Genomic DNA, 27157 nt, shown 5'->3' with positions numbered 1-27157 from the left:
GATTAGTCTGTGCCATCATGACATAGGCCCACAAGACGCTCGGTGGGCCCAAAGAAGTCCAACAGGGCCCTGGGGTTTCCAGCTCTGGTTACGGGCCTCTGTCAGTCCTACAGGGTGCCCGTTCCCCCAGCGAGGTCATGCCATCGTGACATAGGTAAGTATACAGATGGTTCAACTGATTTCTGATACCATCTATTGTTTGCAGGAATCGCACCAACAAAGACACCCAGTGGACCCGGAGAAGTCCAACAGGGCCCTAGGGTTTCCAGCTCTGGTTACGGGCCTCTGTAGTCCTACAGGGTGCCCGTTCCCCCCGGCAAGGTCACGTCATCATAGGTAAGTATGCACATCGCTCCACTGATTTCTGATTTCATCTATTGTTTGCAGGGATCGCACCTGCAAGACACCCAGTGGACCCGAAGATGTCTAACAGGGTCTTGGAGTTGTCAAGCTCTAATTACGGGTCTCTGTCAATTCTACGGAGTACCTGTCACCTCCAGCAAGGGCATCAGGCCCCCGACTAATTGAGCTTTCATCAAGAAGTATTGTGTCTCCAGGCAGGCCCAGGGCGAAACACCACAGCAGCCTGGGGATGGCCAGCAGCGGGCAACAGACACGCCGCCATCACCTCTAAAGTTCACCTCAGCTCATCCACAAAAAGGTTAGAGCGTTGCTTACGGCCCATGGCCGACCAATAGGCAACCAAGTCCAGAGCCAAAGGTAAGCAAAGTACTAGGTCCGTGACCGACAAGCCATCAAAGCGTCCAGCTCAAGACGTTAAAGAAGCGCTACTAGGAGGCAACCTAGTAACTTTTAAATCTCTGCTTGTTTGATCACCTTTGTTTCCCGAGTAATAGTAGGACACACCTAGTTGCTCTTGATCCTAGGAATTTAAATAAAACAAGCACAAGCTCGGAAGGTAGTCATACCTCACAAAAAAAATATGTATATATGTATGTTTAGGTAGAAAGATACCTTGGATATGAATGTATATAGCAAAAATATCTCCCAAAACATATATATGTATGTTTAGGTAGCAAGATACCTTGGATATGCATGTATATAGCAAAAACATTATATGTATGTTTAGGTAGCAAAATACCTCATGAAAAAAGAGAGAGCAAAAAGAAAGCGATCAAGAAAAGAATAAAAAGGAAGAAAAAAAAATAGAAAATAAAAAATAATAAAGGTTGTCTAGCTAAAAAACAACATGCTTGTGAAAAGAGATAATTTATAACTTTTCTTTGAAAGATTTCACTGATCTTAACCAGTTTTTGGAAAAATGTGTACACATTTGAAGGGTAAATGCTGTGAAAAGTTTTTCGAACACCCAAGATAGACTCAGATGAATGCACAAATTGATAGAAGAACATATTTTGGAAACACTGGGTTGACTTAAAATAGGGAAAATGAATCCTGAGCCCTAGTGTCACATGACCATAAAAACTTGATGCTTGAGTGTCCACATGGGTGCATGCATGACCAGTTTTGCATAAAATTTCCTAATCATCATTTGTTGCATGTGTATCATGGGAATAATGTGGGGACATCCCGTTTATCCCTGAACCGCTGGCCAAATCCTGACATGTATCATGACCAGCCGTTCTACAAGCCTTGAGCCAAAATCCTAACATACCATAATCCTTACCCTCGGAAGAAAACACAAAGAGAAGGATAATTCCCAATCCAAGAAAGGGAGAAGACACAAAAAAAGAAGAGAGAATTCCCAATCCAAGAAAGGGAGAAGACACAAAACAAAATGAAAATTCCCAATGAAAGAGTGGGAGAAAGCAAAAAAAAAAAAAGAAAGGAAAATTCTCGATCAAGGATCGGAAGAAAACAGAAGAAAATATGCAGAAAGGTCTTCGGACCAGATAATATCTGAACAATAAAGAATTGTCACCAAGTAAACAAAAAAGAAAGGAAACCACGACCCAAAGTGGCCCTCTCCCTTTGATTGCCAACCAAAATCCTGTGCGCTAGCAACTTTCTCGCCACGCACTAAACAAAAACAGAAAAGGAAAAGGCAAAAACACTCAAAGCCAAATTCCCCACCTAAAAACCATTCCCAAAATAAGTCCTATTGATCCATGATCACGCATGTAATCTTTGATTTGATAGGAAATGATTTGCAAAATCAAGTCATGACATATCTATGGTTCGGAATTAGGATAAAACACTTACCTGTGTGAGATTGATACATTTTGAGTGATTTTTTCCTATCTTTGTTGGACCCAGTGTTTCCTCTAAATGGTCGTTTAGAAATGAAATGCTAACATCCAAAATCTCATTTACGGTTATGAGAAAATTTCATCAGCATACTCTCCTTCCCCGGCAGACACATTGTTTTTCATCCAAAAGCATATGTTGCTCTAATCAGTTGGAAGTTTTGTCTCTTTACTAAAACATGTTTGCATTTTAGTAAAGAAAACACCGAGACTATTTTTAGTCTCACAATTAGCAAGAACTACGTAGGTCTGAGTTCCTCATCACAAATTGAGGATACGTAGGAGCAAAAGCCCTGCTTTTGTCGACCACCCTACTTTTTGTTACCGTGTCCCAAGAGACCGGTGGCATGCGGAGCCACATGACCGTGGGATCCCCAGATTCATGTTCTTTTATGTTTCATCCTTTATCATTTACATGACTTGAGGGACTAACGTTTGTTTCGTGTTGATTGTCATTTGTTTTGTACATACATATCATTTGAGTTGTTACGTCGGTACTTGTTTCGTTGTTGTCAATAATGTTTGTTGAAATTCCGGAACCGTGTAGAGTTTTTCATTTAGGAACATCATCCTAAAAAATAAAATGAACCAAAAATCCTAATAAAAAGAAAGAAGCATTGTGAATAAAAGTCATGTTCGTAGAGAAAAGAAAAAGGTTTTTATTTATATATATGTGTAAAAGGAAAGTGTGTATAAAAGGATTCTTGTGTGTAAATGATGCGTGGAAAGGAATTCTTGTGTGTGTGAGCAACGAGTGTATATGAAGAAACTTTTGTGTGAACTATAAGTGTGTGTTGGGAAAAATGAAAAATCTTTGAATGTAAATAGGGTTTGTATATAGATCATGTGACGTAAAGAGAAGAGTTCTAATGCGTGTACAGAAAAAGTTTGTCATGTATAAAAATATAGATGTACAAAGAAAGGTTTTCCTCATAAAGGACCACAGGTGTATAGTTTTAGTGAACATATATAAAAATAAAACAAAAAGGAAAAAGAAAGAAAGACCGCGAAGGTCGACATGTTATAGTTAAGAAGTATAAATCATTCGTAAAGAGCAAACGTATCTTCTGGAAACAAGGGACTGATGCTAAGAGTTTATTTTCCGGAATGAACCGAGATAAGGATGGATGAATTCATTGAACTGATGAAAGAACATAACTTGGAAACGTTGGGTCTGTCTGTGTAAATTCTCAACCGTAGTATCACAATGCCATAAACAGGATGCTTGAGTGCCCACCTGGCTGTAGCCATGACTAATTTTGCACGTTGTTTTCAAATCATCATTGTCACACGTTACTTATGGAATAGTGTGGGAGTTCGGCCCGGGACCGACACCTTGACACCCAAATTTGTTTTGCCCCAGATATCAAGATTGGGTTTCCACGATAAAAGACCCCATTGAAACACAACCTTAGACCTTTTTGAACCTTGGCCTGTAAAAAAGGAATCCTCATTCCTTCCCCCGAAGCAAAGGACAGCGGAATCTCCTCAAGGGAGAGCGAATAGAATGCTAAAACCCGATTTCCCAAAGAAAGGGATGGGGGAAGGAGAAGTGAAAAAAAAAAGAGAAGGAAGAAATGGAAAGAAAGAAAAGAACAAAAGAAAGAAAAGGAAGGATTCGCGATCAAAGATCGAAAGGAAGTGAAAAGGGAAAAGAAGCAATTCTCGATCAATGAAAGAAAGAGGACAGAAATTCTTCAAGCCAGATAAATTTTCGGCAAGGTAAGTGATTGCCGGCAAAGGAAAACCCATTTTCGGTGTCTCTTCCTTTCAGATTGCCATTCAAAGGTCATTCTCAACTGGCGATATCCCACCCCACATGAACAAAGAGGAAAAGACCGAAACACCCAGCTTCCTCTCCAAAAACACTATCCCCGAGAAAATCCTATTGGTCCGTGATCGTACGTTTGATCTTTGATTCGATAGGAAATCGTGTGCAAAATGAAGTCATGGTGCAGTAATGGTTTGGGAATAGGATAAAACACTTGCCTTGTGATTTTTATACACTATGAGTGATTTATTTTCAGCATAGCCTGATGTTTCCCTTGCATGTTCATTTGAAAGCAAAAAGTTGACATCCTACCCTTCATTCTCGGTTACAAGGAAAATTACCCGTGGCACAAGTATATTGTTTCTCTAATATATGGTGCTCCCGCGAATGATTTATTTTTCTTTACCAAAAGCATGTTTGCCTTTCAGGTGGAAGAACCCGGTAGACCGTTTGGTCCTGCCAACCACCCTTTTTTGGAGCCCTATGAATGTTATTGCCTAGCGCTGTTTATGTGTCCTCCATTTTCGAGTTTGGAGCTGTGTTTCATGATTGCCTAAGTGCGGACCCTCAAGGCAAACCTCCATTCTCACCCTTTTTCGGAGCCCCATGAATGTTATTGCCTAGCGTTGTTCATGTGTCCTCCATTCTCGAGTTTGGAGCTGCGTTTCATGATTGCCTAAGTGCGGACCCTCAAGGCAATCCTCTATTCTCACCCTTTTTCGGAGCCCCATGAATGTTATTGCCTAGGGCTGTTCATGTGTCCTCCATTTTTGAGTTTGGAGTTGTGTTTCATGATTGCCTAAGTGCGGACCCTCAAGGAAATCCTCCATTCTCACCCTTTTTTCGGAGCCCCATGAATGTTATTGCCTAGGGCTGTTCATGTGTCCTCCATTTTCGAGTTTGGAGCTGTGTTTCATGATTGCCTAAGTGCGGACCCTCAAGGCAATTCTCCATTCTCACCCTTTTTCGGAGCCCCATGAATGTTATTGCCTAGCGCTGTTCATGTGTCCTCCACTTTCGAGTTTGGAGCTGTGTTTCATGATTGCCTAAGTGCGGACCCTCAAGGCAATCCTCCATTCTCACCCTTTTTCGGAGCCCCATGAATGTTATTGCCTAGCGTTGTTCATGTGTCCTCCATTTTCGAGTTTGGAGTTGCGTTTCATGATTGCCTAAGTGCGAACCCTCAAGGCAATCCTCTATTCTCAACCTTTTTCGGAGCCCCATGAATGTTATTGCCTAGGGCTGTTCATGTGTCCTCCATTTTTGAGTTTGGAGTTGTGTTTCATGATTGCCTAAGTGCGGACCCTCAAGGAAATCCTCCATTCTCACCCTTTTTTCGGAGCCCCATGAATGTTATTGCCTAGGGTTGTTCATGTGTCCTCCATTTTCGAGTTTGGAGCTGTGTTTCATGATTGCCTAAGTGCGGACCCTCAAGGCAATCCTCCATTCTCACCCTTTTTCGGAGCCCCATGAATGTTATTGCCTAGCGCTGTTCATGTGTCCTCCACTTTCGAGTTTGGAGCTGTGTTTCATGATTGCCTAAGTGCGGACCCTCAAGGCAAACCTCCATTCTCACCCTTTTTCGGAGCCCCATGAATGTTATTGCCTAGCGTTGTTCATGTGTCCTCCATTCTCGAGTTTGGAGCTGCGTTTCATGATTGCCTAAGTGCGGACCCTCAAGGCAATCCTCTATTCTCACCCTTTTTCAGAGCCCCATGAATGTTATTGCCTAGGGTTGTTCATGTGTCCTCCACTTTTGAGTTTGGAGCTGTGTTTCATGATTGCCTAAGTGCGGACCCTCAAGGCAATCCTCCATTCTCACCCTTTTTTGGAGCCCCATGAATGTTATTGCCTAGCGCTGTTCATGTGTCCTCCACTTTCGAGTTTGGAGCTGTGTTTCATGATTGCCTAAGTGCGGACCCTCAAGGAAATCCTCCATTCTCACCCTTTTTCGGAGACCCATGAATGTTATTGCCTAGCGCTGTTCATGTGTCCTCCATTTTCGAGTTTGGATCTGTGTCTCATGATTGCCTAAGTGCGGACCCTCAAGGCAATCCTGCATTCTCACCCTTTTTCGAAGCCCCATGAATGTTATTGCCTAGGGCTATTCATGTGTCCTCCATTTTCGAGTTTGGAGTTGTGTTTCATGATTGCCTAAGTGCGGACCCTCAAGGCAATCCTCCATTCTCACCCTTTTTTGGAGCCCCATGAATGTTATTGCCTAGGGCTGTTCATGTGTCCTCCATTTTCAAGTTTGGAGTTGTGTTTCATGATTGCCTAAGTGTGGACCCTCAAGGTAATCCTCCATTCTCACCCTTTTTCGGAGCCCCATGAATGTTATTGCCTAGCACTGTTCATGTGTCCTCCATTTTCTAGTTTGGAGCTGTGTTTCATGATTGCCTAAGTGCGGATCCTCAAGGCAATCCTCCATTCTCACCCTTTTTCGGAGCCCCATGAATGTTATTGCCTAGCGTTGTTCATGTGTCCTCCACTTTCGAGTTGGGAGTTGTCTTTCATGATTGCCTAAGTGCGGACCCTCAAGGCAATCCTCCATTCTCCCCCTTTTTTTTGGAGCCCCGTGAATGTCATTGCCTAGCGCTGTTCATGTGTCCTCCATTATCAAGCGTGAAGCCTCTGGTGACTGGGAAACATGTTCTTCTGTTGTTTTCCGGATCGGTTCCTTCGCCAAATATGTGTATATGTATATTATATTTGTTGTTCTGGTTGTTGTTTGTATTTTGTTTTCTGGATCGGTTCCTTGAGCTCATTGTTGCTACCCCACAAAGCTCCTCGGAATTTATCTCGGCCATGTTCCTCCTTGCGGGCCCTTTTGGTTTCTTGTTCAAGGGCTCTTGTAGTGGCCGCGTTTTCCTCTCGTAGCTCGGTGCACTCTTTCCGGATGTGTGTAGCGGCTGACTTGAACTTCTCCTTGGCGAGTCTTGCCTTCCCTAGCTCTAATTTTAGAGCTTGGACTTCTTCATCTTCCTCCGGGGCTTCGAAGTTTTCTTCATCGATAACTTTCAATCTGGAGAGCCAATCTAACCCTCGCGTATGAATTCTTAGCCACCCATGATAACCTCCGATGGCGCCATTACGGATGCCCCTAAGCTCCTTGTCTTTCCTCAGCGGGCTCCTCCACGCCTTGTGGACTCTTTGTATAACCTCGAGACTTTGCGCGCCCAAATCTCTCACAAGGAAAGGTGAGAGATTCCTTTCCGTTGGCGCTCCCCTCATAGGGTACCCTAGCTGTCTTATGGCGAGTACAGGATTATAATTGTCATACCCTAATTTCGTCCGGGGATTATTATTTGATGATATACAACCTTTGATTGGCCGCTTTGAGACACTTGGCATCCTTTGTTGCACAATGAATGAAGTCCCGAGACGTGTCAGAAATCAAAAGGAAGCAGGCTTGCGCAATCCGTGAAATTCCGTAATGTGGCAGAAATCTAAAAGAGGTGTTTTTGCGCAATCCGTAAGTTTCCGTAACTTCTTCGAAAGCTAAAAAAGAGTAAATACATAATCCGTAAGGATTCGTAACCTTGCGGAAGAAAAATAAGTATCGTTACGAAATTCGTGAAGTTTCGTAACGTTACGGAAAAGGAATTGCCAAAAAAATAGAAGGGGGTGCATTTTGTAAAAAGGGGGGGTACAAATAGCAATCTGGCCCACTTGGGCCTTCCAGATCCTTCCTCTAGAAGGCTGTTGCTTCTGGAGGAAGCAACCTTGCTCGCCTGGGCGAGCTGGGTGGCAAGCTCCTCCCCTATTTTGCAATAAATAGGGGGAGCAGTGAAGAAGAAAAGGGTTCAGCCTTCTTGGCACTTCTCTCTCTCTCGAAATTGCTGAGGAAAATTATTTCCGTGAAGAAAATCCAAGCCGAGGCGCTTCCGTAACGTTTCCGTGAGTAATTACGCGAAGATTCTCGACCGTTCTTCAACATTCATCGTTTGTTCTTCGTTTTTCTTCAGTCTTCAACGGGTAAGTACCTCAAGCCGAGCTTTTCAATTCATTCTATGTACCCGTGGTGGTCCACATTTTGTTTCATGTATTTTTATTCTTGTTTTCATTTGTTTTTTATACCCCCTTTTGACGTGCTTAAGCCATTTATTTAAGTCATTTCTCGCTTAATCTAAAAATAAAATAAATTTCCACCGATCGTTTGAATTGTATCATCCGTTAATTTCGGTAAAATGAATTCCGACCGTTCGGTCGTGCCGTAACCACGTTGGAAATCAAAAAAGAGGTAAAATAATAATATAATAATCAAAAAAATATACCTTTTAGTAAAGTAAAGCGAAAAATCAATCGGACGTTGTCTCTTTGGGATTTCTCATTCTTAATTGAATTGACTAATAACTAAAGTGAAACTAAGGCTAAAATCAAACTCGCCTAGTAATGCTCATCCACAAAAATAGGTTTTTGAAAGTTTATCATTTCAGTTTCTTACTAAGTAAAAAGGATCATTTTTAAGGTCCAACGCCTTAAAATGATCACCCTTCAAGTAAAAAAAATCACTTGATTCACGCATAGAAAGAATTACGTAGGTCTGATTTCCTCTCCAAAGGAGGGTACGTAGGAGCAAAAGCCCCGCTTTTGTCGACCTCAAAAAATAAAAAGAAATAAAAGTTAAGATAACACAATTCCACAATTCTGAAAAATAGGTTGTTGTCCTTTGAGACAAACGTAAGAGGTGCTAATACCTTCCTCAAACGTAAATACAACTCCCGAACTTAGAATTTTCATTTCGACCGGTTTCCTTCGGTTTTTCCGACGTTTTCCACAAATAAACGTTGGTGGCGACTCCGCGCATCTTTCCTCCTTTGGAAAACGCACCTGTGAGCCTCGCCTTCGCTCGCCCGCAAAAGGGCACGTTGCGATAATAATTAATACAACCCCTTGTCCCTATTAATGGAACATTAGGGTAGTCCCCACATGAGAAAAGAACTCCCTCCTTGCCTTCCTTCCAACGAGGAAGCCAATTAATTACGCTGCCTCCTATCCTTGCCAAATGTTAGTCCCAATCGATTCTTCCTTTTTCGACGCACGAGCGATAACTTTTGTTAGTGCTTAGCTCTACTGAGCTTTAAAAGATTGGCTAAGATTTTGTTAAAACATAAGCACTTAGACAATGAAGGGAAGCTGGAGTTGCTGCACATGATGTCCAACGTTATGTCAAGGAATGAGATCGGGCTGCACAATGCACAAGGCAAGATAAAATGTCAAATGAAGAATTGAAGTTGCAGGATCCACGATGTCGGATACAATGTCCTGACATCCTGCCCGAGAATACTGGAGTTGCTGTACAATGCAAGATAAAAGTCAAGTGCAGAAGTGAAGTTGCAGGATCCACGATGTCGGATACAATGTCCTGACATCCTGCCCGAGAATACTGGAGTTGCTGTACAATGCAAGATAAAAGTCAAGTGCAGAAGTGAAGCTGCAGGATCCACGATGTCGGACACGATGTCCTGACATCCGGCCCGAAAATATTGAACATATAAATCTGTTATATCTTTAACAGATTATTGTGCAGTTAGCAAGAGATTAGAAGATCTATCTTTAGGAACGAATTAAAAGATCATTAAAGTTCGAATTTCAAAGTAGAAGAGTTCGTTCAGGGATTAAAGATTAAAGATTAAAGATTCAAACTAAAAGATCAAAAGTTATCTTTTAGTTCTTTAACTGCAGATTTTTCAGAAGAAGATAGATCTCCTCCAGCATCAAGGAGTTGCAGCCCAGAATCGTACACGGCTATATAATCATGGAGGCTGCACGAGTTCTGTACCAAGTCCGGGATTGAAAAGTTATTTTGTGAGTTTTGGGACTTGAGTGATTTGTGAGCCACCTTGATGGTACCCTAACATCAAGTGTTGGACCTAAGTGTGTAGAGTTGATCTCTAGTGTGTAGAGTTGATCTCTAGTGTGTAGAGTTGATCTCTAGTGTGTAGAGTTGATCTCTTTTGTTCAGAGTTGATCTCTGGTGTGTCTTTGACTTAATTGTAAACACGGGAGTGTGAGTGAGAGGGAGTGAGCGGAGGTTCTCATATCTAAGAGTGGCTCTTAGGTAGAGATCGCACGGGTAGTGGTTAGGTGAGAAGGTTGTAAACAGGGGCTGTTAGACCTTGAACTAACACTATTGAGAGTGGATTTCCTCCCTGGCTTGGTAGCCCCCAGATGTAGGTGAGGTTGCACCGAACTGGGTTAACAATTCTCTTGTGTTATTTACTTGTTTAATCTGTTCATACGGACACATATAATCTGCATGTTCTGAAGCGTGATGTCGTGACATCCGGTACGACATCTGTCCCCTGGTATCAGAATTTCAATTGGTATCAGAGCCAACACTCGAAATCACAGAGTGAGATCTAGGGAGATAAATTCTGATGAACATGGAGAAAGAAGGAGGACCAGTGAACAGACCACCAATCCTAGATGGAACCAACTATGAATACTGGAAAGCAAGGATGGTGGCCTTCCTCAAATCACTGGATAGCAGAACCTGGAAAGCTGTCATCAAAGGCTGGGAACATCCCAAGATGCTGGACACAGAAGGAAAGCCCACTGATGAATTGAAGCCAGAAGAAGACTGGACTAAAGAAGAAGACGAATTGGCACTTGGAAACTCCAAAGCTTTGAATGCTCTATTCAATGGAGTTGACAAGAATATCTTCAGACTGATCAACACATGTACAGTGGCCAAGGATGCTTGGGAGATCCTAAAAATCACTCATGAAGGAACCTCCAAAGTGAAGATGTCCAGATTGCAACTATTGGCCACAAAATTCGAAAATCTGAAGATGAAGGAGGAAGAATGCATTCATGACTTCCACATGAACATTCTTGAAATTGCCAATGCTTGCACTGCCTTGGGAGAGAAGATGACAGATGAAAAGCTGGTGAGAAAGATCCTCAGATCCTTGCCTAAGAGATTTGACATGAAAGTCACTGCAATAGAGGAGGCCCAAGACATTTGCAACATGAGAGTGGATGAACTCATTGGTTCCCTTCAAACCTTTGAGCTAGGACTCTCGGATAGGGCTGAAAAGAAGAGCAAGAATCTGGTGTTCGTGTCAAATGATGAAGGAGAAGAAGGTGAGTATGACCTGGATACTGATGAAGGTCTGACTAATGCAGTTGTGCTCCTTGGAAAACAGTTCAACAAAGTGATGAACAGAATGGACAGGAGGCAGAAGCCACATGTCCAGAACATCCCTTTCGACATCAGGAAAGGCAGCAAATACCAGAAAAGGTCAGATGTAAAGCCCAGTCACAGCAAAGGAATTCAATGTCATGGGTGTGAAGGCTATGGACACATCATAGCTGAATGTCCCACTCATCTCAAGAAGCAGAGGAAAGGACTTTCTGTATGTCGTTCTGATACAGAGAGTGAACAAGAAAGTGACTCTGACAGAGATGTGAATGCACTCACTGGGAGATTTGAATCTGCTGAAGATTCAAGTGATACAGACAGTGAAATCACTTTTGATGAGCTTGCTACATCCTATAGAGAACTATGCATCAAAAGTGAGAAGATTCTTCAGCAAGAAGCACAACTGAAGAAGGTCATTGCAGATCTGGAGGCTGAGAAGGAGGCACATAAAGAGGAGATCTCTGAGCTCAAAGGAGAAGTCGGTTTTCTGAACTCTAAACTGGAAAACATGACCAAATCAATAAAGATGTTGAATAAAGGCTCAGATATGCTTGATGAGGTGCTACAGCTTGGGAAGAATGTTGGAGACCAGAGAGGACTTGGGCTTAATCATAAATCTGCTGGCAGAATAACCATGACAGAATTTGTTCCTGCCAAAAACAGCACGGGAGCCACGATGTCACAACATCGGTCTCGACATCATGGAACGCAGCAGAAAAAGAGCAAAAGAAAGAAGTGGAGGTGTCACTACTGTGGCAAGTATGGTCACATAAAGCCCTTTTGCTATCATCTACATGGCCATCCACATCATGGAACTCAAAGTAGCAACAGCAGAAAGAAGATGATGTGGGTTCCAAAACACAAGACTGTTAGTCTTGTTGTTCATACTTCGCTTAGAGCATCAGCTAAGGAAGATTGGTACCTAGATAGCGGCTGTTCCAGACACATGACAGGAGTTAAAGATTTCCTGGTGAACATTGAGCCCTGCTCCACTAGCTATGTGACATTTGGAGATGGCTCTAAAGGAAAGATCATTGGAATGGGAAGGCTAGTTCATGATGGACTTCCTAGTCTGGACAAAGTACTGCTGGTGAAGGGACTGACTGCAAACTTGATCAGCATCAGTCAGCTGTGTGATGAAGGATTCAATGTAAACTTCACAAAGTCAGAATGCTTGGTGACAAATGAGAAGAGTGAAGTTCTAATGAAGGGCAGCAGATCAAAGGACAATTGTTACCTATGGACACCCCAAGAAACCAGCTACTCCTCCACATGTCTATCCTCCAAAGAAGATGAAGTCAGAATATGGCATCAAAGATTTGGACATCTGCACTTAAGAGGCATGAAGAAAATCATTGACAAAGGTGCTGTTAGAGGCATCCCCAATCTGAAAATAGAAGAAGGCAGAATCTGTGGTGAATGTCAGATTGGAAAGCAAGTCAAGATGTCCCACCAGAAGCTTCAACATCAGACCACTTCCAGGGTGCTGGAACTACTTCACATGGATTTGATGGGGCCTATGCAGGTTGAAAGCCTTGGAGGAAAGAGGTATGCCTATGTTGTTGTGGATGATTTCTCCAGATTTACCTGGGTCAACTTTATCAGAGAGAAATCAGAAACCTTTGAAGTATTCAAAGAGTTGAGTCTAAGACTTCAAAGAGAAAAAGACTGTGTCATCAAGAGAATCAGGAGTGACCATGGCAGAGAATTTGAAAACAGCAGGTTCACTGAATTCTGCACATCTGAAGGCATCACTCATGAGTTCTCTGCAGCCATTACACCACAACAGAATGGGATAGTTGAGAGGAAAAACAGGACTTTGCAAGAGGCTGCTAGGGTCATGCTTCATGCCAAAGAACTTCCCTATAATCTCTGGGCTGAAGCCATGAACACAGCATGCTACATCCACAACAGAGTCACACTTAGAAGAGGCACTCCAACCACACTGTATGAAATCTGGAAAGGGAGGAAGCCAACTGTCAAGCACTTCCACATCTTTGGAAGTCCATGTTACATCTTGGCAGATAGAGAGCAAAGGAGAAAGATGGATCCCAAGAGTGATGCAGGAATATTCCTGGGATACTCTACAAACAGCAGAGCATATAGAGTATTCAATTCCAGAACCAGAACTGTGATGGAATCCATCAATGTGGTTGTTGATGATCTAACTCCAGCAAGAAAGAAGGATGTCGAAGAAGATGTCAGAACATCGGGAGACAATGTAGCAGATACAGCTAACAGTGGAGAAAATACAGAAAACTCTGATCCTGCTACAGATGAACCAGACATCAACCAACCTGACAAGAGACCCTCCATTAGAATCCAGAAGATGCACCCCAAGGAGCTGATTATAGGAGATCCAAACAGAGGGGTCACTACAAGATCAAGGGAGATTGAGATTGTCTCCAATTCGTGCTTTGTCTCCAAAATTGAGCCCAAGAATGTGAAAGAGGCACTGACTGATGAGTTCTGGATCAATGCTATGCAAGAAGAGTTGGAGCAATTCAAAAGGAATGAAGTCTGGGAGCTAGTTCCGAGACCCGAGGGAACTAATGTGATTGGCACCAAGTGGATCTTCAAGAACAAAACCAATGAAGAAGGTGTCATAACCAGAAACAAGGCCAGACTGGTTGCTCAAGGCTACACTCAGATTGAAGGTGTAGACTTTGATGAAACTTTTGCCCCTGTTGCTAGACTTGAGTCCATCAGATTATTACTTGGTGTAGCTTGCATCCTCAAATTCAAGCTGTACCAGATGGATGTGAAGAGCGCATTTCTGAATGGATACCTGAATGAAGAAGTCTATGTGGAGCAGCCAAGGGGATTTGTAGACCCAACTCATCCAGATCATGTATACAGGCTCAAGAAGGCTCTCTATGGATTGAAGCAAGCTCCAAGAGCTTGGTATGAAAGGCTGACAGAGTTCCTTACTCAGCAAGGGTATAGGAAGGGAGGAATTGACAAGACTCTCTTTGTCAAACAAGATGCTGAAAACTTGATGATTGCACAGATATATGTTGATGACATTGTGTTTGGAGGGATGTCGAATGAGATGCTTCGACATTTTGTCCAACAGATGCAATCTGAATTTGAGATGAGTCTTGTTGGAGAGCTGACTTATTTTCTGGGACTCCAAGTGAAGCAGATGGAAGACTTCATATTCCTCTCTCAAAGCAAGTATGCAAAGAACATTGTCAAGAAGTTTGGGATGGAGAATGTCAGTCATAAAAGGACACCTGCACCTACTCACTTGAAGCTGTCAAAGGATGAAGCAGGCACCAGTGTTGATCAAAGTCTGTACAGAAGCATGATTGGGAGCTTACTATATTTAACAGCTAGCAGACCCGACATCACCTATGCAGTAGGTGTTTGTGCAAGATATCAAGCCAATCCCAAGATAAGTCACTTGACTCAAGTAAAGAGAATTCTGAAATATGTAAATGGCACCAGTGACTATGGGATTATGTACTGTCATTGTTCAGATTCAATGCTGGTTGGGTATTGTGATGCTGATTGGGCTGGAAGTGCAGATGACAGAAAAAGCACTTCTGGTGGATGCTTCTATTTGGGAAACAACCTTATTTCATGGTTCAGCAAGAAGCAGAACTGTGTGTCCCTATCTACTGCAGAAGCCGAGTATATTGCAGCAGGAAGCAGCTGTTCACAACTAGTTTGGATGAAGCAGATGCTGAAGGAGTACAATGTCGAACAAGATGTCATGACATTGTACTGTGACAACATGAGTGCTATTAATATTTCTAAAAATCCTGTTCAACACAGCAGAACCAAGCACATTGACATTAGACATCATTATATCAGAGATCTTGTTGATGATAAAGTGATCACACTGAAGCATGTTGACACTGAGGAACAAATAGCAGATATTTTCACAAAGGCTTTGGATGCAAATCAGTTTGAAAAACTAAGGGGCAAGCTGGGCATTTGTTTGCTAGAGGAATTATAGCAGCTACTGCAATCTGAACGTGCCCAAACGAATCACTTAACATTAATAGCACGTTCACCACAAAGCAAATTCGACCGTTGCTTCACACGCCCCTCTACATTCTTCATTCAAATTTATATCTGCTTGGCATTCGTGTTTTCTCCAGCATTTCCCAATAGTTTTCTGAGATTTACGAAATCATTCCAAACGCTCTGTTTTTCCATGGCTTCCTCACCAAAAGAAACTTCCGCTTCTGGTTCACCCGCTGTACCATCATCTCCGCACCAGGAACAACCAGAATTCAACATCCAACCCATACAAATAATTCCTGGTCAAGCTTCAGTCCCTGAGAAACTGGTTCCCAGAAGACAACAGGGAGTGAAGATTGCTGAAAACCCTAGCCCTGCAACAAGTCCTAGGGAAGTAGACACGGAGATGGACAAGAAAATCCGCAGTATTGTGAGTAGCATTCTGAAAGATGCTTCTGTGCCAGATGCTAAGAAAGATGTTCCAACATCTTCCACCCCGAATGTTTCTGTGCCTGATGTTGAGAAAGATGTTCCAACATCTTCCGCTCCAAATGCTGAAGCCGTCCCTTCACCCAGTGAAGAGGAATCAACGGAAGAAGAGGATCAAGCCGCAGAGGAGACCCCTGCACCACGGGCACCAGAATCTGCTCCAGGTGACCTCATCGACCTGGAAGAAGTCGAATCTGATGAAGAACCCATTGCCAACAGGTTGGCACCTGGCATTGCGGAAAGACTTCAAAACAGAAAGGGAAAAACCCCCCTTAAGAGGTCTGGACGAATCAAGACTATGGCACAGAAGAAGAGTACTCCAATCACTCCTGCCACATCCAGAAGAAGCAAGGTTGCTATCCCCTCCAAGAAAAGGAAAGAAATTTCCTCATCCGATTCTGATGATGATGTCGAACTAGATGTCTCGACATCTAAGAGGGCCAAGAAATCTGGAAGAAAGGTGCCTGGTAATGTCCCTGATGCACCATTGGACAACATCTCTTTCCACTCCATTGGCAATGTTGAAAAGTGGAAATATGTGTATCAACGCAGACTTGCGGTTGAAAGAGAACTGGGAAGAGATGCCTTGGATTGCAAGGAGACCATGGACCTCATCAAGGCTGCTGGACTACTGAAGACAGTCACCAAGTTGGGAGACTGTTATGAAGGCCTAGTCAGGGAATTCATTGTCAACATTCCCTCTGACATATCAAACAGAAAAAGTGATGATTATCAAAGAGTGTTTGTCAGAGGAAAGTGTGTTAGATTCTCCCCTGCTGTGATCAACAAACATCTGGGCAGACCTACTGATGGAATGGTGGATATTGATGTTTCTGAGCATCAGATTGCCAAGGAAATCACTGCCAAACAAGTCCAGCATTGGCCAAAGAAAGGGAAGCTTTCAGCAGGGAAGCTAAGTGTGAAGTATGCAATTCTGCACAGGATTGGAGCTGCAAACTGGGTACCCACTAATCATACTTCCACTGTTGCCACAGGTTTGGGTAAATTTCTGTATGCTGTTGGAACCAAGTCCAAATTTAATTTTGGAAACTATATTTTTGATCAAACTGTTAAGCATTCAGAATCTTTTGCTGTCAAATTACCCATTGCCTTCCCTACTGTATTGTGTGGCATTATGTTGAGTCAACATCCAAATATTTTAAACAACATTGACTCTGTAATGAAGAGAGAATCTCCTCTATCCCTGCATTACAAATTGTTTGAGGGGACACATGTCCCAGACATTGTCTCGACATCAGGGAAAGCTGCTTCAGGTGCTGTGTCCAAGGATGCCTTGATTGCTGAACTCAAGGACACATGCAAGGTGCTGGAAGCAACCATCAAAGCCACCACAGAAAAGAAGATGGAGCTAGAACGGCTGATCACAAGGCTCTCAGAAAGTGGCATTGATGATGAAGAAGCAGCTGAAGAAGAGGAAGAGGCAGCTGAGGAAGACAAAGAAGCAGCTGAAGAAGAAGAAGAAGCTGCTGAGGAAGAGGAAGATGCAGCAGAAGAGACAGAATCAGATGGTGATTCTGAAGCCACCCCATGATCATCAGACCCTTATGTTTGCTTTTCACTTTTATTAGCTAAAGGGGCATGTCCCTTTGAACAGTTGATTACTATTGGTCTGTAATATTTGCACTTTAATTTCATGCATCCTACTTTTGCCAAATTTATGTCTAAAAAGGGGGAGTAATAGTATAATAGTATTATGCTTGCTATTATGATATTATGCATGATTGATACGATGTATGGCAGTAGGAAACGATGTATGCATGATTTATGATTTTGAGGGGGAGTTGTATGTATACGATTTTGAGGGGGAGACTGCTGCTGATGATGACTGATGTAAGCTACTAGAAGATGCTGCAGTAAGAGCATGAAGACAGGGGGAGCAGATAGCGGATGTCACATGAGATGTCTCGACATCCTGGAAAAGACTAGTAGCTGATAGAAGATGCTGCAGTAAGCATGGAGACAGGGGGAGCAGTAGCAGAAAGCTGATGTCACGAGAGATGTCTTGACATCCTGGAGAAGACTTGTAGATTTGCAACTTGAAGAATTTCCGCTGTGCTTGATTACTCTGATAATGGAAGTTGCTGATCCTACTTGCGTAACTGCTCGTACCTGCTCAGGAAGTGTCTAAGTATGTTTTAGACAAAATTTGCCAAAGGGGGAGATTGTTAGTGCTTAGCTCTACTGAGCTTTAAAAGATTGGCTAAGATTTTGTTAAAACATAAGCACTTAGACAATGAAGGGAAGCTGGAGTTGCTGCACATGATGTCCAACGTTATGTCAAGGAATGAGATCGGGCTGCACAATGCACAAGGCAAGATAAAATGTCAAATGAAGAATTGAAGTTGCAGGATCCACGATGTCGGATACAATGTCCTGACATCCTGCCCGAGAATACTGGAGTTGCTGTACAATGCAAGATAAAAGTCAAGTGCAGAAGTGAAGTTGCAGGATCCACGATGTCGGATACAATGTCCTGACATCCTGCCCGAGAATACTGGAGTTGCTGTACAATGCAAGATAAAAGTCAAGTGCAGAAGTGAAGCTGCAGGATCCACGATGTCGGACACGATGTCCTGACATCCGGCCCGAAAATACTGAACATATAAATCTGTTATATCTTTAACAGATTATTGTGCAGTTAGCAAGAGATTAGAAGATCTATCTTTAGGAACGAATTAAAAGATCATTAAAGTTCGAATTTCAAAGTAGAAGAGTTCGTTCAGGGATTAAAGATTAAAGATTAAAGATTCAAACTAAAAGATCAAAAGTTATCTTTTAGTTCTTTAACTGCAGATTTTTCAGAAGAAGATAGATCTCCTCCAGCATCAAGGAGTTGCAGCCCAGAATCGTACACGGCTATATAATCATGGAGGCTGCACGAGTTCTGTACCAAGTCCGGGATTGAAAAGTTATTTTGTGAGTTTTGGGACTTGAGTGATTTGTGAGCCACCTTGATGGTACCCTAACATCAAGTGTTGGACCTAAGTGTGTAGAGTTGATCTCTAGTGTGTAGAGTTGATCTCTAGTGTGTAGAGTTGATCTCTAGTGTGTAGAGTTGATCTCTTTTGTTCAGAGTTGATCTCTGGTGTGTCTTTGACTTAATTGTAAACACGGGAGTGTGAGTGAGAGGGAGTGAGCGGAGGTTCTCATATCTAAGAGTGGCTCTTAGGTAGAGATCGCACGGGTAGTGGTTAGGTGAGAAGGTTGTAAACAGGGGCTGTTAGACCTTGAACTAACACTATTGAGAGTGGATTTCCTCCCTGGCTTGGTAGCCCCCAGATGTAGGTGAGGTTGCACCGAACTGGGTTAACAATTCTCTTGTGTTATTTACTTGTTTAATCTGTTCATACGGACACATATAATCTGCATGTTCTGAAGCGTGATGTCGTGACATCCGGTACGACATCTGTCCCCTGGTATCAGAATTTCAACTTTGAAGTGGACACGGGTGTCTTGTGTCTTGTTGGAATAGGTGGGAAACCAACCACACACAGAGAGCGGGTAAGCAACAAACAACCCGTGTGCTATTTTTCTCGCACCTTCGGTCAAAGGTATCAAACAAGTCTGCTAAGATAGCCACCACTGGACTCTCCTTGCTATGGTGATATGCAAGAAAAGCATCAATTGCGGCTAAGTCCACCAAACCATCCACGTTCGGAAAGAGGACGACCCCATAAATCAACAAAGCTAGTATATCCGTGAATGGGCCCCACTTCTCTTGGCTCGCCATATCCCTCGCCTTGCCTTCCAAGTATCTCCGAGACAGACCCACTACGCCGTTCCGAGTTTGCTTCATGCGATCCAACTCTTTTGCCGAATCCCCGACCACAGCTGCGATCTTACTCAAGGAGGGAAGAAACCCGGAGAAAAGATACGGTTTCCTTCCCCCAAGAGGGCATCCTAGTATTTCCTCAAACTCTTCACTAGTTGGTACCATTTGGAAGTCCCCAAACGTGAAGCACCTCAACGGCTGGTCATAGTATTGGGCGATGGATACAATAGCTTCCGTAAATACCTCCGCTGCGGTCAAATCGAGAATCTTTCCGTACACTTTGCGGAAGGCTTGCCTTTGGAGAGGTCCCATCAATCATCCCAATTCCTTGAGGTTGGTGACATCTAGACCCTTAACCTTGACTTGATAAAACCTTTTGCCGTTTTGATTTGTCCCCATCATTTACCTAAAAAGGGGGTGGATCAAGACTCCGACATGAATGATGCAATGCGTATGCATGAAACAGTTTGAAAACAAAACAAAGGGGTAAATCACACATACGAGACCGCAAAGACCCAATTTTAATGCTACGCTTTATGCATGATGACGCCTCAACATAGTATTAAAAGGTTACGTATTACTCTAAAGAAAACAAATATCACTAGCAAAACTAATAAACTAGTGATATTTACCAAAAGAATGCATGAGAATGAAATGGCACGGAGCGTGTTTGCTCTTTGCCCCTATTTGGGAACCTATAGGACAATATCTAGGGGTCTCTATTAACCACTCCCAACACTTCATAACTCACACGGCTGTTTTCTAGAGGTATCATCACTCAAGATAGTAATATTGTGGCGGTATGGAATACCAGCGACAACACATTATAAAGAGAGAAAGCTCTAGATGGGGTTTCATTATTATCAAGCAAGTCGGAGACCTAGCATGATGATAGATTCACCTCCACTCCTTAAATTCCCATGAACCCGGGTATAGGGCCCCTTTTTTTACTCAAACTCGTGGGTGCTTAGTGTAAAAATGTGAAAAAGACAGCAGTTATTTACACTTTAAACAGTTCAATAAATGCACACACAAGGTTTCACAATTCCACAATTCCTTAAAATAGGCCTAACTCACAAAAAGTCCCCAGTGGAGTCGCCAACTGTCGCAACATGCCCTTTTGCGGGCGAGCGAAGGCGAGGCTCGCGGGTGCGCTTTCCAAAGGAGGAAAGATGCACGAAGTCGCCACCAACGTTTATTCGTGGAAAACGTCGGAAAAACCGAAGGAAACCGGTCGAAATGAAAATTCTAAGTTCGGGAGTTGTATTTACGTTTGAGGAAGGTATTAGCACCTCTCGCGTTTGTCTCAAAGGACAATAGCCTATTTTTCAGAATTGTGAAATTGTGTTATCTTAACTTTTAGTTCTTTTTTATTTTTGAGGTCGACAAAAGCGGGGCTCTTGCTCCTACGTACCCTCCATCAAAGAGGAAATCAGACCTACGTAGTTCTTCCTTTAAAGGTGAATCAAGCAATTCCTTTTACTTGAAAGGTGATCATTTTAAGGCGTTGGACCTTAAGAATGATCCATTTACTTGGTAAGGAAAACTGAGATAAAACTTTCAAATCCTTTTTTTAGTGATTTTTTGGTGGACGAGCTTGACTTGGCGAATTGATTTTAGCCTTAGTTTCACTTTAGTTATTAGTCAATTCAATTAAGAATGAGAAATCCCAAAGAGAAAACGTCCGATTGATTTTTGCTTCATTTTACTAAAAGATATATTTTTTATTATTATATCATTATTTTACCTCTTTTTTTATTTCCAACGTGGTTATGGCACGACCGAACGGTCGGAATTCATTTTAACAGAAATTAACGGATAACATAATTCAAATGATCGGTGGAAATTTATTTTATTTTTTAGATTAAGCAAGAAACGACTCAAATAAATGACTGAAGCATGTCAAAAGGGGGTATAGAAAGCGAATGAAAATGATAATAAAAGTACATGAAACAAATGGGGACCACCACAGGTACATAAAATGAATTGAAAAGCTCGGTTTGAGGTACTTACCAGTTGAAGACTGAAGAAAACGAAGAACGAACGAACGAAAGTCGAAGAACGGTTGAAATCCTTCACGTAATTACTCACGGAAACGTTACGAAAACGTTACGGAAGCGCCTCAGCTTGGATTTTCTTCATGGAAACAATTTTCCTTAGCAATTTCGAGAGAATAAGAAGTGCCAAGAAGGCTGAACCCTTTTCTTCTTCACTCCTTCCCCTATTTATAGCAAAATAGGGGAGGAGCTTGCCACCCAGCTCGCCCAGGCGAGCAAGGTTGCTCCCTCCAGAAGCAACCGCCTTCTGGAGGAATTTTCTGGAAGGCCCAAGTGGGCCTGATTGCTATTTGTACCCCCCTTTTTACTAAGTGCACCCCCTTTACTTTTTTTGGTAATTCTTTTTCCGTAACGTTACGAAACTTTACGAATTTCGTAACGATACTTATTTTCCTTCCGTAAGGTTACGAATCCTTAAGGATTATATATTTACTCTTTTTTATCTTTTGAAGAAGTTACGGAAACTTACGGATTGCGCAAAAACATCTCCTTTCGATTTCCGTCACATTACGGAATTTCACGGATTGCGTAAGCCTGCTTCCTTTTGATTCCCGGAACGTCTCAGGACTTCACATATTGTGCAACAAAGGGTACCTAGTATCTCAAAACGGCCAATCAAAGGTTGCATATCATCAGATAATAATCCCCAGACGAAATTAGGGTATGACACATACAAATGACTCCTAATGTCGTCGAAGAAGAAGAAGTTGACAATGTTCATGCTAATCGTAATGATCATGATGAAGGAGAATTAATTAACATCGTCTAATGTAATTTGCTTATTATGTATTTCATTTAACTATATTCGTTTACATAATTGATTTAGTTTTTTGATAATGTTAATTAACTAAAGTTTGTTTCTTTACATGCCAATGGCTACTCCACCCAGCTTTCCTCCTCCTCTTCCTTCTCCTCCTCCTCTTACTGAAGCAGCATCACAGTCGTCGTCTACCTTGAAGCACACAAGAAAAACTCATAGCTAAGATCATTGGCAACTAGACCAGTTGGGGCAGACAGACCAGTGGTCCACATCGATCCTTCGATCGGGAAGGCCGACGATCCCTACAAGAAGAAATTAAAAACATATTTGGGGATTGTCGCTTGTGATAAGGTCAACGTGAAATACGAGAATTGGAAGCAAGTCCCTGCTGCTTAGAAGGATTTGATATGGGAGGATATTTTAGGTATTTTAGTTTTCATCTTGCATTTTGCTTATTCGGCAAAATTTATAATTTACTAACAATAAAACCTAATTTGTTGTTTGTCAAGCTGAATTTGATATCCCTGAAGCATCTGACATTGGAACAAAGAAGAAAATACTTCAGACTGTGAGGAAGCGATAGAGACAATTTAAGTCTGATTTCACATCAAAATGGGCACTTGCAATCGATAAGGACAATGTGGATGACACTATTTGCGAAAAATACGGCATTAGTAAGGAGGAGCGAGCCCAGTTTTGTCAGAGTCGCAGAGACCTCTCGTGGGAGGTATGTACTTTGTCATTTTTATTGTTTTCAAGTTAAAATTCACTTATTATAATACATTGTAATCATCATTTTCATTAATGTTCAATTTTTGAAGGATGTGCAGAAAAAGGCACAAGCCATCCAGAAGCAAAACACTGCCCCCTACATGTTGTCTCGTAGGGGTTATGAATATTTAGAACAAAAGCTGATGGCTGAGAAGACAAAGAAAAAACTGGTGGAAGCTGCTCAATCCAAAAGCACTGAGGTCGTGATTGACCCTCCATCTCTCATCAGATGGCACGTGAAGTGGAAGATGGCCCGCGCGAAGAAAACTGGCCAGATGACGTCTAAGTCAGCAAAGGAAATTGCTGAGAAGATTGTAAGTCACTTTCAATTAATAATTGTAATTATTTATGTTTATTCTGTGATTGACTAAACAAATAAATGTGTTTTGTATAGGACTCATTGGAGGAGCAGGCATCACAGGGTTCCTTTGTCCTCCATGGATGTCAGGATGTCCTGACTACTGCCATTGGGCGACCAGAACATCCAAGTTGTGTGCGTGCTGCTAGAGCCGGTGTGACTATCAAGTAATACTTTGGATCGGCTCCATGGACCTCCCACACTTCTTCCTCCATGGCTCCTGAAGAACTAGAGCATAATTAACAGGCTAGTGTTGTTTTTCAATACATTTGCATTACCATTACTCAACAACATCAATATTTTAATGTTCCTTGTATTCAACAGTGCTTTGAAAGGACTTGATGATACTCCACAACCTAAATCCAAGACTGGTGTTAGGTGGATTGTTGTTAAAGTAAGTAATTTAAAGAAAACTTCTACTTGTATATATTTTATGTGTGTGCACACTAATTGTAGTTAACACTTAATATCTAAATTTCATTATATATGTAGTGTAATAGAAAAAAAGGAAGCACTGAGTGTGGCTATTACGTGATGCATTGGATGACCACTATAATCTTAGGAACTTTCAGGAATAATTGGGAAACGGTAATTGTTTATTTCAAACAAAGTTGATTTTCTTATCATTGGTATTACATTATTAACCTGTGTTTTATTTGATCATGTAGTATTTTAATGATGTTAGACCATTGGAAGTAGAGAGATTGAAGGCGCTTCGCATCCAGTGGGCACAATATTATCTCAAAGTTAGAAATCAAACTTAGGATGTTAGGGAACTATGTAATTATAGGTTACTTAGTTAGTTTACTAGCTTGCTTTCACTATTAGAAAATACACTTTCAACATTGGTTATTTAGAACATTCTACATCGGTTCTAAAACCGATGTTGAAAGTGCCGATGTTGAATGTATCAATGTTAACATCGGTTTTGTAAAACCGATGTTAACATATATATGGAAACATTGGTTCTCTAAATACCCGATGTTAAACACAATGAACAATAGCAAAAAAAGTGTACGCATGATGAACATTGACATCAATTTTGCAGTAAAACCGATGTTAATATGTTATATTAACATCAGTTTTCTAGAAAAACCGATGTTAATTTAATATATTAACATCGGTTTCCTACGATAACCGATGTTAATATATTCCATTAACATCGGTTTTGGTAGAAAACCGATGTCAACGTTGATGATGCATACACTTATTGGGTGTAGTTCTTTGTGTATAACATCGGTTATGTTTAGAGAACCAATGTTAATATTCAAATGTTCACATCGGTTATTTATAACTAATCGATGTTAATGTATAAGAGTTGACATCGGTTATCTACAGATGACCGATATTAAAATACAAACGCTGACATCGGTTATACACAAATAACCAATGTTAATATACAAACATTAACATTAGTTTTCTATTACAATCGATGTTAAGGTTCATGTCGACATCGGTTTTTGTAAATAATCAATGTTGTTTATGATATTAACATCGGTTTTTGGTAATAACCGATGTTGTTTTCAAGTATTTTTTTTATATATACTTTCTATTTTTACAGTAAACCCAAAATTGTACCTGTCAAATGCAATTTCAGGCCCAATTCACAGCAAATAAACATTTTATTCTGCTTTCAAGCAGTTTTTAATATAATAAACATCAAATAATTGATTTATCATAAAGAACAATCATCAAATGAATTCAATGTTCATATTACATAGAAAATGTCAAAAATGTTAAACCAAAGTAAACTAAGGAAAAAACCATTGTCCCTAAATGAATTCAATGTTCATATTACATAGAAAATCTCAAAAATGTTAAACCAAAGTAAACTAAGGAAAAAACCACTGTCCCTAAATCCTAGGCCTGATCTCTAACTCGGAGATAAAACTGTACCCACTGGATCCGCAATGCCTTTAATCTCTCTGGCTCCAATGGTCTAGGATTGTTAAAATACTGCATGATGAAATAAATCATAATAAGTTAATAATGTAATAGAAATTATAAACAAATCGATTTTGTTTGAAATAAACTTACCGCTTCCCAATTATTCCTAAAAGTTCCAAAAATGATGGTGGACATCCAGTGCATCACATAGTAGCCGCACTCAGTACTTCCTTTTTGTCTATTACACTAAATACATAATGAAATTTGGATATTAATTAAACAACTAGTGTACAGACACATAAAGAAATATATATAAGTGGAAGTTTGATGTAAATGACGTACCTTGACGACAATCCACCTAGCAGAAGCCTTTGATTTAGGCTGTGGAGCATCATCAAGACCTTTTAAAGCACTGTTCCAGATGAGTAACAATTAAAAACTGGTGTTGTACATTAAGGTATTACAATGCAAATGTATTTAAAAGAACACTAACCTATTAATAATCCCCTTAAGGTAGTTGTCTGGCCTGTTATGCAATGAACAAAACCAGACAACTAAGTGTTCCTTGGGCCGAATCACCACCATCTGCCAGTGTCCGCTGCAGTGGAACCTAAAAAGGGTTAGTACATTAGTAAACATTAATTAAATTTAGTTATTTTGTGACTTACCCATTTAGGTAGGCTCCAAGATAGACATCGCGTTGTGAACTCTGCATCCAACTCTTTATGTAACTTTCATACTCAAATTGCGATTGCCCAAACCTCTGAATGGACTGTGCCTCGAGGAATCCATAAATATCAGAATTCCCCACTCGCATACATGTTTCAGTGAGATGCTTGTTTATGTTAAGTCAAAGTTAAATATTTATGAATTGAAAGCAATAACTTAGGTAATTAAAAGTAATATATAATGACTTACAGAATCCACAACTGTAACACTGATATGCTGAGACATTGACCATCGTGTGTGATTTCGGAGAGGTCTTCGTGCTTTATGTAGAAGGGGAAATCTGGATTAAAGACCCCGAACACGGTGGCATCCCATCTAACCTGATAAGGCCTCAAGAAAAGCTCTGGGATGGTCAATGTCATCAGATAAAGCGGATCATTGACCTCCGGATCAGGCTTTGGAGGTGGTTTTGCCGGAGACACAGCTACCTATTCATGAAACAAAGTTAAATAGCCTAATTTGAGGCACGCTTAATGAATTAATTTAAAAAGAAGAAACATATAGTAAGGACAATAAGTACCTGCTGTGATAAAGACTTGACCAGATGTGTCGGCCAAGCAAGGAAGGTGTGAAGTGCCTGCCCCACTAAGTTAACCTCATCAGTGGGTACAGGAACTGGAGCATCTGCATCTCTAATCTCCTCCACACTCACCTTTACTTGGCCAGGCAACAAAGGAGTGTTATGAACAATAGTGGATCCCTCATAAACTCTCCCCATGGCAACCAGGCGGGCAGGATCTGCTTCTATGTACAAGCCGCACCTGTCAGAGTCACCCGTCTCAGGATCGTTTCCTGAGGGATCAACACAACTCCCCTTTATGCTCACTCGAGGATCGGAGGGACCAACCAGAGGGTCAGGAGGCACTGCAAGTCCCTGAGATTGCATCTGCGACTGAAGCTGGGACTGCATGTGGCTAAAGGATGCCATGACCTGCCTCGTCACTTTCTCTGTGATGGACTCCTCTAGCTAGTCCCTGATCTGCTGGGTCAGCTGCTGCAATTCGTCAGGAGACAGGGAGGAAGCGTTGTGGGACGTCCGTGGAGCCGATCCAAAGTATTGCTTGATGGTGACATTGGCTCCAGCAGCACGGACACGTCAAGGGTGCTCTGGACGTCCAATAGCTGCGGCGAGAACATCTTGACGTCCATGGGGGACGAACGATCCCTGTGCGGCCTGCTCCTCAAACGAATC

Source organism: Glycine soja, chromosome 1, assembly GCF_004193775.1.
Source record: "Glycine soja cultivar W05 chromosome 1, ASM419377v2, whole genome shotgun sequence".
NCBI classification, from domain to species: domain Eukaryota; kingdom Viridiplantae; phylum Streptophyta; class Magnoliopsida; order Fabales; family Fabaceae; genus Glycine; species Glycine soja.
The sequence above is the reverse complement of the archived record's forward strand: the minus strand, read 5'-3'. Positions refer to the sequence as shown.